The sequence below is a fragment of the Leptonychotes weddellii genome, chromosome 1, assembly GCF_054177405.1.
Source record: "Leptonychotes weddellii isolate Sample4059 chromosome 1, ASM5417740v2, whole genome shotgun sequence".
Lineage (NCBI taxonomy): Eukaryota > Metazoa > Chordata > Mammalia > Carnivora > Phocidae > Leptonychotes > Leptonychotes weddellii.
In genome coordinates, this window is record NC_138369.1 from 152622500 (window position 1) to 152637841 (window position 15342).

Here is a 15342-nt window from a genome sequence, read left to right on the forward strand (position 1 = left end):
TTTTTTTTTAAGATTTTATTTATTTATTTGAGAGAGAGAGAATGAGAGAGAACACATGAGAGGGGATAGGGTCAGAGGGCACTCGATCCAGGGACTCCAGGATCATGACCTGAGCCGAAGGCAGTCACTTAACCAACTGAGCCACCCAGGCGCCCGGGTATAGAGATTTCTTAAAAATAAAATCTTTAAGAAAAATTAAAAATAAATATAAAAATCCAAATAGGTGAAAATAAAGGGACACAAGGAAACTTTTGGGGTTGATGGATACATTCACTATCTTGATTGTGGTTAAATATTCATAGCTGTACACATATGCCAAAACTTAACCAATTGTATACTTTACGTGCAGTTTTTTCATGCCAATTACACCTCACTAAAGCTGTTAAAAAATAGTATGGTATGTGGGGAGAATGGGAAGAAGTCTAAAATTTATGCTGCAGTGGGAGGTAAGTTTGCAAAAATAGGTGTGAGCTCAACTGTGAAGCAATTTAAATGCTAAACTGAGTTTGGACTTTGTGCTACAGACCGGGTGTTAGCAAACATTTTCCGTAAAGGGCCAGACAGTATACATTTTAGGCTTTGCAGGCCAAGAGTCAAAATCAATGTCACCATGTACCTGTGTAATCATTTAAAAATTCAAAGGCTATTCTTAGCTCACAAGCTGTACAAAAACCAGGCGGTGGGCCAGATTTGGCCAAAGTGCAATAGTTCGCCAACTCTTACACTAGACAATAGACAGTAGCACGATCATCTCTACCATTTAGAAATATAACTGGCAGTGGCTATGATGTAGATTTGAGCAGGAAGAAAGCGAGGCAAGCAAATGAAATGAATGCAGTAAGTACAAGAAATGGTGGATTTACATAATAAGGTTACAGTATTATGGATGGAAACTAAAAAATAGGATCATTATAGATCTTCTTTATCCATTCATCTGTTGATAACTACTTAGGATGTTTCTGTATCTTGGCTATTGTGAATAATGCTGCAATAAACACAAGACTGCAGATATCTTTTTGATATCCTGCCTTCATTTCCTTTGGATAAATACTCAGAAGTGGAATTGCTGGGTCATATGGTAGTTCTGTTAATCTTTTGAGGAACTATACTATTTGCTGTAGTGGCTTAAACAAGTTATCTTCCTATGAACAATGCAGAACAGTTCCCTTTTGTCCACATCCTTGCCAACACTTATTTTCTGTCTCTTTGATAATAGCCATTTTAACAAATATGAGGTAATATTATGGTTTTGATGTGCATTTTTCTGAGGATTAGTGATGCTGAGTATCGTTTCATGTGTCTGTTGGCCATTTGGATGTCTTTTTTGGAAAAATGTCTATTTAGTTCCTATGCCCATTTTTTATCCAATTACTTGTTTTGTTGTTGAGTTGGATTAATTTTTATAAATTTTGAATATTAACATCTTATCAGATAGATGGCTTGCAAATATGTTCTCCCATTTCATGGTTTTCCTTTTCATTTTGTTGATTGTTTCTTTTGCTGTGCAGAATCATTTAAGTTTAATGTAGCCCTACTTGTTGATTTTTGCCTTTGTGGCTTCTGCTTTTATTGTCGTATCGAAAAAATCTTTGCGAAAACCAGTGTCAAGGAGCTTTTCCCTATGATTTCTTCTAGAAGTTTTATAGTTTCAGGTCTTATGTTTAAGTCTTTAATCTATTTCAAGTAATTTTTCTGAGTGGTGCAAGATAGGGATCCAGTTTCATTCTTCTGCTTATGGCTCTCTGGTTTTCCCAGTAACATTTATGGAAAAGACTATCCTTTCCTTATTGCACATTCTTGGCTCCCTTGTCAAATATTAGTTGACCATATATGAAAGAGTTTATTTCTGGTCTCTCTGATATGTTCCATTGGTCTGTGTGTCTGTCTATTCTTATGCCAGTACCCCACTGCTTTCATTACTATGGCTTTCAGTATAGTTTGAAATCAGGGAGTGTGATGCTTCCAGCTTTTTCTTTTTCAGAATTGCTTTGGCTATTCAGGTTTTTTTGTAGTTCCATACACATTTTAGGATTTTTTTTCCTACTTCTGTGAAAAATGTCATTGGAATTTTAATAAGGATTATATTGAATCTATAGATGGATTTGAGTCATATGGACATTTTAACAATTAATTCTTCTGATGCATGAGCATGAACATTGGATATTCATTTGTGTCTTCTTCAATTTCTTTCATCAAAGTTTATAATTTTCACTATACAGATCTTTCACTTCTTGGTTGAATTTATTCCTATGTATTTTATTATTCTCTATGCTATTATGAATGGGATTGTTGTCTTTATTTCTTTTTTATGCATAAAATCAATATAAAATTGATAGAAAAATATGTATAATAAAAGTGATAAATACAATTTTAATATTGCTAATAAACAGCTCTTAAAATTAATAGAAACAACAAACAAGGATATAAAAGAATGCATAAATGAGTATAACCAAATGACCAATAAAAATGTGCAATATTACTGGTAATCAGGAAACTTCAGTTAAAGTAACAATGATATTTAACTTCATATATTTTCAAAAAATAAAATATGATTTATATTTATTATAGGGATTAGTGGGGTGCAAGTTTAGGATGCTCTTTTACATTGTTGTGAGTTTTTAGAAATGTTTAGGAATGAAACACAAAAATATGTGTTAAGAAAATAATAAACATATCCTAATCCAGAGTTCCCACTCTTGGGAACTGAAATATAAACATTATCACAAGGATGTTTACTGCAGCACAGTTTAGAAAGGGGTTCCCTCAACTGGGAGATTGTTGATAGAAATACTATAGGCACATTATAAAGAATTAACTCATAACCATTGACCTGGAGATATTTTCATAATATAGTAGTAATTGAGAACAAAAATCTATATTATATAGATATTATCCCAATGTTGTAAAATTAACAATAATAAATTCTTGTGATCATATATATATTACACATATCTACTCATCAATGTGTTGGCATTTTAGGGAAGTTATTTTTGAAGAGGAAAAATGGAAGAAAAGTTAGATATAATCCAAATTTCTAAATGATATTTTAAAATAAATGTCCATACAGAGTATACATGTTATGATCGATTTATGTATCATAAGTATGTGTTTTTTTTATTTTATTTATTTACTTGAGAGAGTGAGAGAGAGTACAAAGGGAGAGGGAAAAGCAGACTCCCCCCCGAGCAGGGAACCTGACACAGGGCTTGATCCCAGGACCCTGAGATCATGACCTGGGCAGAATGCAGCCACTTAACCAACCGAGCCACCAAGGCGCCCCTCATAAACGTCTTAATATAGAAATAAATAGGTACTTTAAAAAAAGAATCATTGTAGAAAATGAAAGTTTCAACTGAACATCTATGTTCAAATAGCTTTTTCTAAAAGAAACAAATTAGAAATTACTGCATCAGATAATCTTTAAATTTCTAACAGTATTTTGTGTGGTATTGACATGCATTGGAAAATATTCTTATCTTATGTGGGGTGGTTTGTTTTTGGAAATGAAGTTTACACTCCCTATAAATAGATAAAGAAGTAATAGAGAAGAAAAATAAAACAATTTAAAAGTTCTCAAGATGTAGGTACTGATATCCCAGTTGTAACAGAAATACAAACAAAATCTAAAATCACTAACTGAATAGATATGTAGAATGATTATTACATTTAGAGTTCTAGTAATTTCATAGTAGACATTGGTGAATTATTTACTCATTCACTCATTAAATTTTTTAAGCATATGTAAAAATGAAATATATACTTGAAATATGTTAAGCATTATGGATATATGCCCATGTCTGACTTGTGGCAGTTCCAAGAAATTGAGGTGATAAATGTGACAAGATAGTTATAATCTCATAAGATTCAAACTAATAGAGAGGTATATGTGGTATACCATTAATGTGTGCTACATAAAGAGAATGTAACTACCTAGAACAGTGGCTTTCTAACATCTTTAACAGCATAATCCTATGTTTTGAAATGAAATATTATACTAAACCTTAATATTAAAATAGGGTAATATTTTAACAATCTAAATGTTTTATAAGTTTAACATTTTAAGATTTTTAAAGACAATTTTGATGTGTACACAGTCATTTCAAATCAGAGATAAGGTTGAGAGTTGCAGTACCAACATCCAATTCATATTTATATTTTTTGTGGTAGGCAAAATATTCAAATTCAAAATCATATAGATAACTTCAACTGGAAAGGTTTTGTTTTTTTTTTTTTTCCTAGCAGCCAGCTCACCTTGAGATATTAGAATAATTAGTTTCGAGTTGCAATTGAATCACTTTCAAAATCTTTATTCACTGTTTCCATCCCTAACTTATGGTAATTTAGCAAGCCAAAGACAAAAACAAAACCTATAAATTTATAGTAAGATGAATTATGCTATGATCAGAATATACACTGAGTAGAAATGCATAACCTTCTGCAGGAACTTAATTAGCAGAGTACTAACACTCTGTCCAATTCAGTGAAAAAAAAGTATGTATTGAACACCTACTTTATGATAATCACTGTTACCAGCCTGCCCTTGAGGAACTTACAGCCATTAAACAAGTAATCGCCAAGGTGTTGCTGAAAAAGTAACACAGAACATGTGACCACCGCTGGTTAACCCTCGAGCTGGACCCAGGCAGCTGGAGGTTCCTCAACCCCTTTCCTGTCCTTGGACTCTATGATCTGCCTACCATTCCCACAGTGGGAGCTGTTTTCAAGGACAGAGCCTTGGAGAGAGTAAGGTGGTGTTGAGACCATCTGGGTAGTATACGTGACTCAACCCATTTAAGGCCTTTATTTAAACTTTTAAGATTCTGGAGGGCAGGTGCAGAGAACTGTTTGTCTTTCAGCTGCCCAGAACAAGCTTCATATGTCATTTCCCTTGTTTATGAAACCTGCCACCTACCAATCTGGAGCGGCCTGCCTCTTTTTCTGTCTCCTCCTGCCTTGCATGCACAGCGTTAGTTTGCAAACAAACAGGTATTATTGAGAAGTCACAGGTGCTTGGAGAAACTAAACTAGTCTAGAAAGTCAGGAAGAAGTGGGACCTGAAAGAGGACTAGGAGTTAGCAAGATGATTGGGTCATGGGGTGGGATGGAGAAAAGAGATTTTCAACAGTAGAAAAGGTTTAAGCAGAAGAAAGATCATGGTAGATTCATAGAAATTAAAGGAGACCTTTAGCAAGTCATTCATTCATTCACCGAACACTGAGGAAGGGCCAAATAATGCCTGGCGCTGGTCCAAGCCCTGGAGATACACCTCAGTAAACAAAAGAGACAAAAATCTATGCCCTAACAGAGCATACATTTTAGGAGGAAATAGCTTAAAAAATTAAACATATCATGTGTCAGATGTTAAGTTCTTTGTAGATAGGAAAAAGTGTGGAGGGTAATATAAAATACTGTGGTAGGATGTAGCAGGAGGTGCAGTTTTAAAAAGGGAATCAGGCTTCATTAATACAATAACATTGTTACAAAGACCTGATCTAAGGGAGGGAGCAAACCATACAGATAGGCGAGTAAGAGCAAGTGTTAAAGGCCCAGTAGCAGGAGCATGCTTTCATGCAAGATTCTGAGGGAGGCCAGTGTGGCTGGAGCAGAGTACCTGATGGAAAAAGAACTGATGAAAAGCAGAGTCACAGGGAATGGGTAGGGAGCAAAAGCGCGGGATGACTAGTAGACAGTTAATAGGGCAATGGCTTGACTAGGGGAAATGGAAAGCCACTGGACGCTCAGAGCCCAGTGATAATGTGATCTCATGCAAGTTCTGAGGAGATCACTGCCTGCTGGGTTGAGAATAGACTGTAGAAAGGCAAAGCCTTAATCAAGGGAGTGTGTGTGAGAAGGAAGTAGCTTCATGTGATGTGGTTGGAGCTGTAGACAGGGTCAAACCACAGGGAAACTTAATAATCCAATCCGTTTTTTTTTTTTTTAAGATTTTATTTATTTATTTGAGAGAGAGAGAATGAGAGAGAGCACATGACAGGGGGGAGGGTCAGAGGGAGAAGCAGACTCCCTGCCGAGCAGGGAGCCCGATGCGGGACTCGATCCAGGGGCTCCAGGATCATGACCTGAGCCGAAGGCAGTCGCTTAACCAACTGAGCCACCCAGGCGCCCCCAATCCGTTTTAAACTAACACAGAGATGGTGGGAAGTTTTTTCAACAGGGAGATAAAATGAACAGATTTCTGTGTTCAAAACTGCACTATCCAGTGTGGTAGCTAATAGGCCGTGAGGTGAGTAGGCACTTGAAATGTGGCTAGTTCAAATTGAGATGTGCAGTGAATGTAAAATACATATCAAATTAGTACAAAATAGTACAAAAAAACCCAAATGTAAAATATTTTAAGAGCTAGATTATATGTTGAAATGATAATATTTTGGATATATTGTGTTAAATAAAATATATTATTAAAATTAATTTTGCCTCTTTTTAGTTTTTTAATGTGGATCCTACAAAATTTAAAATGACATATATATAATTATATATATTATATATATATATTAATTTTTAGTACTATTGGACAGAGCAGATTTAGAAGATCCTTCTGTTTACAGAATAAAGTAGACAAGATTGGGTGCTGAGACCAGTTAGCAGCCTGGTCTCTAGAAAAGTTTGGCTATCACTAAGCTATTCTAAGTATTTTAAGAGCTGCTTTAAGCACTCTAAAATTCTAAAAGAAGGTGACAATTTAGCTGAATACACTTCAGATAAGAAATTATTTAAATTTTTGTTTTTTAGTTACCAGAGAAAATAAAGGCAACAGTGTTTTGCTGCACAAAATGAAGTTATTGGCAGGCTATTTTATATTCTAAACAGTGTTTATGACTGAGATTTGAATGACTGATAACAGAAAGGAAACAAGGTTTACAGCTCTTGTTTATGTGTCTTATAGGTTTTGTATCTGCACATATAATAAACTTTAGTATAGTCCTACAGTGTTCACATTCCTAATTAATTTATTTCAGAATGGTCTTATTTCAGAAGGCCCTTATGATAATATTTAAATTATATTTAAAATAATATTGGAATATTCAGAATGCAAGCTCCCCATTTAAATTTGCACATTCTCTATAAGCTGTGTGGTTTATTAGATTTATAAATATAGTAATAGATGTGATAAAGATATGATTAAATTTCTAGTTGGGTTCAACACTTAAAATTACTTGCCAAAGTATTACACATGAATTCTATGGAATATATTCAGTTATTTTAAACTTCATAATTAAGTAGAAAATAACTACTGACAAAATATATATAAGCTAGATTTATTAAATATTTTATAATACATTGTCTTGTAACTACTATATCATAAGATTAAATTTAGCAATTACATATTTTTTAAAGAATATTTTATTTGTGAAAATGTTGAGGTTGAGTATATATTATCTACATACTCTGAATTTTGACAGGCTTAGAGAACTATTTTGATGATACAGTGTCTTTATTGATTAGTCATATAGTACTAATTTATCAGCAAGTTAAAGAGATTGTGATTGATATTTATGGATCACCACTAATAGCTTCATTGATAGTGAATAACCAGTTTTTAAAAGTAATTTTACTGTACAGAATTGATCATAACTTCTCTTGAATTACTAGGTCATTTATATAAAGCAAACATAAACTATCAAAAATAATCCAATAATTGTATATGTGCCTACGCGCACGTGTGTGTGTGTGTGCACGTGTGCGTGCACGCACGCCCCCTCTTACAGTTTACGCCTCCTAGAGGATGAGTCAGTGGTGCATAGTGTACTACTGGTATCAATAGAATTGCAGTCATTTAGATCTGTAGGAACATTCATTAAAATACGTACCTAGGGAAAGACAAATGGTTATTTTATTGGGACTCATTTAGGTAGGAGTTAAATTTACCTTTAAAAAAGGCATTTTTTTCTTTCTTTCCTGAATATATAAGCAGAAGCCTTATCAAGAGATTATTGTCCATTATTGTTAATTATTGTGTATTTTTAAATAGAGCATTTTGTGAAAATGTATTAGATTAAAAGAAGTAGTTAAAACATTTTTTAACATAATATATGTTACTGGAAAATTATTTTTCCTTTTTTTGTATATCAGTGTTAATTTAGAAAGTGGTCAGCAGTGATTTCTTTGAGACCAGAAACAGCTACCCCCTCAACATTCAGGACATTGGATGCATACTTAGCATAGGATCCTTTTTTTATAGATCTTCCATTCCTGTGAAAGAGTACCCTATAAATGACAACATGGTTAAGCAAAAAGAAAATGCAGTCTAATAAAACATTTCGTCACATAACTTTTATTATTTACATTTCATTTTCATGATTTTTTGGTGAAAATTTGGTTATTTGCTTACAGTTTTCATGGTTCTTGCCATATGTGTATAGCATGTATATCTTATTTACTTAATATTTTGTCTACCCACTTTTGAAATTAATTCAAAAATTTTAAATGAATGTATTTAAATATAATAAACAGAAAAAAATTGCTTGCCATAAAAAATAAAAATAAAATGATAAAAGTAAAGCAAACTATAGGTAGATTCTTGCTAAAGTCTCTGAACCTAAAGCCAGCTTTCATTTTCTTTAAAAAAAAATTTTTTTTTTCACCAATAGGACAGGTGTTAAGATATACCAGCCCCACACTGGGACTTTCTCCTTTAGTACTCAGAAGGACTGAGGGAAAAATGGAATGCAAATACATTTTACACAGTGTAATTCAATGTTATTTAATGCTATCTCCTAGAACTACACAAAATCATTCCCCTTACTGCCAGTGAGTGGCATCCCCACACTCTGGTAATCAATTATTTTGTGTATGTGTATCAGGTACGCTTTCCAAAATTAGCAACCTGAGCCTAAATATGACGTCACCATTATGTTACTGATTTTGAAAAACTAATTTCATTGTTAATATTAACATATATTGACTTTTCTGTATATGTGTAACACTGAACTCTGAGATCAAAATGTGTATCAATTAAAACATGTATGTGTACAAATAAAATAAACTCAAGCAATAATAACAATAAAAATATTTTCCTCTTTTTACAGCTTGCAGACCAGGATTCTATAAAGCATTTGCTGGGAACACAAAATGTTCTAAATGCCCTCCCCACAGTTTAACCTATGTGGAAGCAACTTCTGTCTGTCAGTGTGAAAAGGGTTACTTCCGAGCTGAAAAAGACCCACCTTCCATGGCATGTACCAGTAAGTCTATACATTTTGCATTTGGAAATCCTGTTTTCAACCCTTTGGTTTCTTTATTCTAAATTGTTTTAAAAACTAGATATAAAAAATTCTGTGGCAACAGTGTATATGTCTTTGATAACAGTGAAGAAAAAAGTTTCTCTTTCTCTCAGCATAGTTACTTTTCATCTGCTTGCAAAGGAAGTGCCTATTCCTCAAAATTCACATTGATCCAGGACATGCAAATCCCAGCACTGGTGTGAGGCCCTGGAAATTTTTCCAAACCATAATCTGTCCTTAGGAAGTTAAAGCAGTTTAAGGCTACCTAAGAATTTATAAACAAAACTTGTTCTTTGCTTCACCCTTGTCCATTTTAAGGCACATCAATTTAGGAACATCAAGTTCAATGTGTGGGGAAGCTTCCAGATGGAACTTTAAAAGTCATTGTGCTATTGTTTGGCAGGAAAGTTCTAGTTTTCCTTGACATTTGTCTTTAAAGGAAAGTGTTTTAAGTTTTTCCACATTTCACCTTTCACTTTCCAATTTTTGGTTTGGAACCAATAGAATATTAAATTTAAATGTGAAGGTCATTTTAATGCATGCACCGAGAATTTTAAATTATTTGTACTCTTTTATTATAAAGTATTATGGAATATCTGTACATTTAAAAAGTAAAAGTGAATCTATTAACGCATTGCTAAGCTATGCAAAAGTAAAATGTCATCTCTTAGGTAGCTATAAAAGTCTTGTTAAATACATAAATAAGATATTACAGTGAAAATTTGCCCTTCTGTTTGATGAATTGGTGCCAAACTATTGCTTATCTTATATAATTCCATAAAGGCAAAAATAGATTGAGAATTATGTAATGTTACATATTCCTTAGAGACAATGGTGATGTCCCATTTCTTTTAACTGATGCAGTCTGTAGAATTATCTGCATTACTACAGACTTTAATATAAAATATTTTTATAGAATACATTTAATAAAAATGTAACACATTCATTAGTAGATGTAACTTTTGTTTTCTGATTGTAAATGCTGAGTGACCATTTTCTTCAGAAAGTTGCAGCCTGGAAAATTACTACCTGACATTTTTTTTCATTGGGAACATATTTTAAGTTAATAAATAGAAAAAGGAAATTCTGAAATATAATTTCTCACCTAAATATGTAAAGAGTTTTTAACAGGAAAACCTTGCTGTTACTATATATATGTAATCCTTCTTGCATGGCTACTGTATATTATTATATTATATTGTGGACAGCATACTCCAGCTTAGCTAAATGGTGGTATTTCAAATGGGTAGGAAAGTATTTCTCAAAACCTGTATCAGAAACTGAGTGGAACTTCCCAGGTAAGTGATCAAGGAGAATTTTTCTTTTTATTTTCTTAGGAGGCAATAAATAGACAATTGACAAATTGAAGGAATAAATTGGTTCCCATCAATCTAACCCTTCAGTAAGGTAGTAGGGTAGGCTTGCAGTTCTTTGAAATGAGAGTCTGGTTAAGGAAATAAATATTGGATACGACAAGGTTCACGAACCTGGTAAAGTAGTCAGTCATTGAATCAGATATGTGTACTTATCAGCTTAATGTTTTATGTTTCTTGGATTTTTCTTTCCTCTAGAAAATTTCCTTTCTTATACTTGATATTGTAAATTATGTTTTTATGTTTTTTATCTTTTATGTTTTAATTTTATTTTAATCAATAGATATCATTTACCAGGGAACTCTAATTGTCTGTCTGGTCTTTCACCATCTTTATTAATCTCTTGTTATGGCTGTTTTCTTTTTCTTTTCTTTTCTTTTACTTTATTTTATTTTCATTCCAGTGTAGTTAACATACAGTGTCATATTAGTTGCAGGTGCACAATATGGTGATTCAACAACTCCACACATCACCCTGTGCTCATCATGGCCACGCCAGCTTGCAGCTATACTAAATATAGGAGCAGAGAAAGGTTTGATTCTGCTCATTGTTGGGCAGAGTCTTAGAGAGAGAACAGGATTTTGTGTTGCCATCAAATATTGAAAGATAAAACCATCCTAAAAAAGGTGAAAACTTTGGGCGCCTGGGTGGCTCAGTTGGTTAAGCGACTGCCTTTGGCTCAGGTCATGATCCTGGAGTCCCTGGATCGAGTCCCGCATCGGGCTCCCTGCTCAGTGGGGAGTCTGCTTCTCCCTCTCACCCTCCCCACTCTCATGTGCTCTCTCTCATTCTCTCTCTCAAATAAATAAATAAAATCTTAAAAAAAAAAAAAGGCGAAAACTTTAGTGAGATCTCCCTAGTCCAGCCTCAGGAGGTCCCCTCTCAAGGCTTTTCTGTGCTACTCTCTTAAGAACTTCTGTCATGTTGGGGCGCCTGGGTGGCTCAGTTGGTTAAGCGACTGCCTTTGGCTCAGGTCATGATCCTGGAGTCCCTGGATCGAGTCCCGCATCGGGCTCCCTGCTAGGCGGGGAGTCTGCTTCTCCCTCTGACCCTCCCCCCTGTCATGTGCTCTCTCTCATTCTCTCTCTCTCAAATAAATAAATAAAATCTTAAAAAAAAAAAAAGAACTTCTGTCATGTTTTAACAAAACATAGCATAGTATATTGTAAGTTAACCATCTTTTAGAGTCAAATTATCTGAGTATGAATCTTGGTGTTGGTGCTTAATAGCTGTGTAACTTTGGGCAAATTGTTTAACCTCTCTTAGCCTCAGTTAACCCATGCATAGTGATAATAACAGTATACTTCATTCTGTAGCTACGATGATTAAATAAGTTAATATTTGAAAAGTGCTAAGAACAACACCTAGCACATAGTAGGTGCTACATATATGTTTGTTTAACACAGAAAGTTATTCTCTTATAATCCATTTTGAAATAGTTTTTGATCAGCTAGTATTCAAACTGTTATACACTTTATGGTTGATACTACTATACTGGTTCCCATCATCTGCATTCTTACAAACTGAAAAAAAAATAATATGCTGAATTTTTTACCTTTTCACAAAATATTTTAAGTCCTGCATTTCTGTTGCCTATCTGAGATCAGTCAGGTTTTCTGAATTATACTCTGACTAAGGTGAGAGACCCTCACAGTTATTACAACATATGCAGAAAAAGTAAGGACCCTAAACTCCAAAGTATCATTGCTCCTAAAAATTGGAAAATGAGATGGTTGGGGAAGAAAAATCAGAAAAGTGACAAGTCAGGAGGTCACTGAACAATTAGAATTAAGAAGACCAGGGTAAGTTCACTGAGATATAGAACTTCTGAGGCCAAGAATCAAACAAGCAGTCAGCCTTTTCTGTCTTTCATTAACCACAAATAAGAGCCAAATTTTAATAGATACATGCTCTCTTAACTTCTAGATCATGTATCTATGAATTAAACATTCTTTATCACCTTTGTTCCTATAGTGCATTATCTGAAGGTCAGAATCTGGGTCAGTTAGCAGTCAGTTCAATCACTTCCTGGTGTTTTTGTCGGTCTTAACATTTGAAACTGCTTTCAGAGAATCTTCCAGGGATTTAAAACGAGGCAGATTTTCTCCTTAGTATCAGGGGCAGAGAGATTTTGAATTTTTATGAGTTTAAAAGAAAGTGAAGGACTAAAATATTGGAAATGACAAACCAGGACTTTGGCTAGTCAATGGCCTAGTATGGAATGATTTTATATATAAGGATAGCGTGTGATCATATAATTGATATGATTTTAAGGACTCCAAGAAGTCTTCCCCTACTCCTTAGTGCCATCATCAAAACAATAACAACAACCTTTAAAAATGTAATTTAACCATTGAGAGTTTTATGATTTCTTTGGGTTTTCACTGTAGAGATAGGTGTCTTTTTATTTCATAATCTTGAGATACATCATATATAAGATTTATTCACATAAAAATGTTTATTAAGATTTTATTCTTTTAGTGCAGTTGGAGATTCACAAACAAAATTAAGAGAAATATAGAAAAGTCCCATATACCTCCCTGCTCCCAAATATGCACAGCCTCCCCCATTATTAACAGCCCCCACTTGGAGTGGTACATTTGTACAACTGATGAGCCTACATTTGCATATCACAATCACCTAAAGTCCACAGTTTACATTAGGGTTCACTCTTGGTGTTGTACATTCTGTGGTTTGTATAGGGCATGTATCCAACATGATAGTATCATACAGAGTATTTTCACTGCCCTAGAGCTCCTCTGTGCCCCACTAACCTCTGGCAACCACTTATCTTTTTACTGTCTCCATACTTTTGCCTTTTCTAGAATGTCATATAGTTGGAATCCTACAGGATGCAGACTTTCAGAATGGCTTCTTTCACTTAGTAATATGCATTTAAGATCCCTCCATGCCTTTTCATGGCTGGATAGCTCATTTCTTTTTAGTACTGAATAATATTCCATTGTCTGGATGTACCACAGTTTACTTAGCTACTTACCTACTGAAAGACAACTTGACTGCTTCCTAGTTTTGACAGTTAGGAATAAGCTGCTGTAAACATACATGTGCAGGTTTTTGTATGGCATAAGTTTTCAGTTCTTTTAGGGTAAGTACCAAGGAGCATGATTGCTAGATAATATGGTAAAAGTATGTTTAATTTTGTTAAGAAACTACCGAACTACCATTTTGCATTCCCACCAATAAAGAATGAGAGTTCCTGTTGCTCCACATCCTCGCCATCGTTTGGTGTTGTCAGTATTCTGGACTTTGGCCCTTTCCAATAGGTGTGTAGTAGAATCTTTTTGTTGTTTTAATTTGTATTTCCCTGATGACATGTGATATGGAGCTTCTTTTCATATGCTTTTTGCCATCTGTCTATCTTCTATGGAAAGGTGTCCACATAAATATTTTTAGCCTTTTCAAATGGCTACAATTTAAAAAAGAAGATGCCTCATATTCAAAGTTAATCCCTCTAATAGTGGTGGGCAAGAGGGTGACCTGTCTTCAATCTTCTACTGGGCCTGGCTCTTGTTAGTTTACTTTTCTGACATTTTGTTCCCACTAACTTCTTCCTCACAACCTATAACTATACTCAAACTTCTATTATTAAAAGAATACTCCAAGACCAATATTTTTTCTCTTCCAAAAAAAAAAAAAAAAATCTTGGGAGAGCAGTCTTTATTGGCTATGGTTCTTTTTTTATTTTATTATTTCTTTTTACTCTACTGTATTCAGATTTTTACTCTTCACTCTAGGAGAGCCATCAGATTTTTTTTTCCCCTACCACTTCAAGAAAACTGTCAGGAATAATTCACCAATGATCTTTGCCATTTTGTGTTAGAAGTAAATATATCTATGATGTCTAACTCTGTTGATCATTCCCTGTTTCTTGAAACTATCTGTTCCTTTTTATTCTAGAACATTGTAATCTCCCCTTCACCCTCTTAATTTTCTCACCATTGTATTCATCGCCATTGATGGTTTCTCTTCTTTTCCTTACCGATTAAATGTTAGTTTTCCTTACATTCCTTTCTTTGCTTTCTTGTTTTTTCATATGTTCTCATTCTCATGGCTTGAAACATCACCTGTAAATAGATGATGCCTATATTTTTATTCATATTCTGGTCTTTTCTCCTAAAGTCCAAAGTTGCCTAGCCAACTAATTGTGGGATATGGCAACCTAAGTGCCCTGTGGAAACCTGCCCAAATGTCTGACCTTACATCACACCATACTCCCTTTGATTATTAAACTTATGGACTTCCAAGATGCTAAGCTTGTTGTCATCCTTGGGGCCAGCAGTTTCTTCTACTTGAAATACTCTCCCTCAAGGTCTTAGGGTTATTTTCTTTTTGTCCTTCAGGCTCAAATGTCAGCTCTTAGGACAGGTACTCCCTGACAAATTATTCAAAAATAGAATTCCTCCCAGTACTCTTTTTTATATCACTTCTAATTTTTTAAATTTTATTTTATTATGTTATGTTAGTCACCATACATTACCTCATTAGTTTTTTTTTAATTTATTTTATTATGTTATGTTAGTCACCATACATTACCTCATTAGTTTTTGATGTAGTGTTCCATGATTCATCATTTGTGTATAACACCCAGTGCTCCATTCAATACATGCCCTCTTTAATACCCATCACCAGGGTAGCCCATCCCCCCACCCCCTCCCCTCTAGAAACCTCAGTTTGTTTCTTAGAGTCCATAGTCTCTCATGGTTCTTCTC

At 34.2% G+C, this 15342-nt stretch overlaps 1 long non-coding RNA gene across 1 annotated transcript in view; it reads left to right on the forward strand.

Annotated features, from left to right (window-relative positions):
• Window positions 1-747: 747 nt before the first annotated feature.
• The window catches only part of LOC145716159 (uncharacterized), a 17388-nt gene continuing 2793 nt past the window's right edge, over window positions 748-15342 (forward strand). Inside the window, exons 1-2 of the long non-coding RNA XR_014138611.1 lie at window positions 748-837; window positions 9045-9200. This is a non-coding gene — a long non-coding RNA (uncharacterized LOC145716159). The remainder of the gene's footprint in view (window positions 838-9044; window positions 9201-15342) is intronic.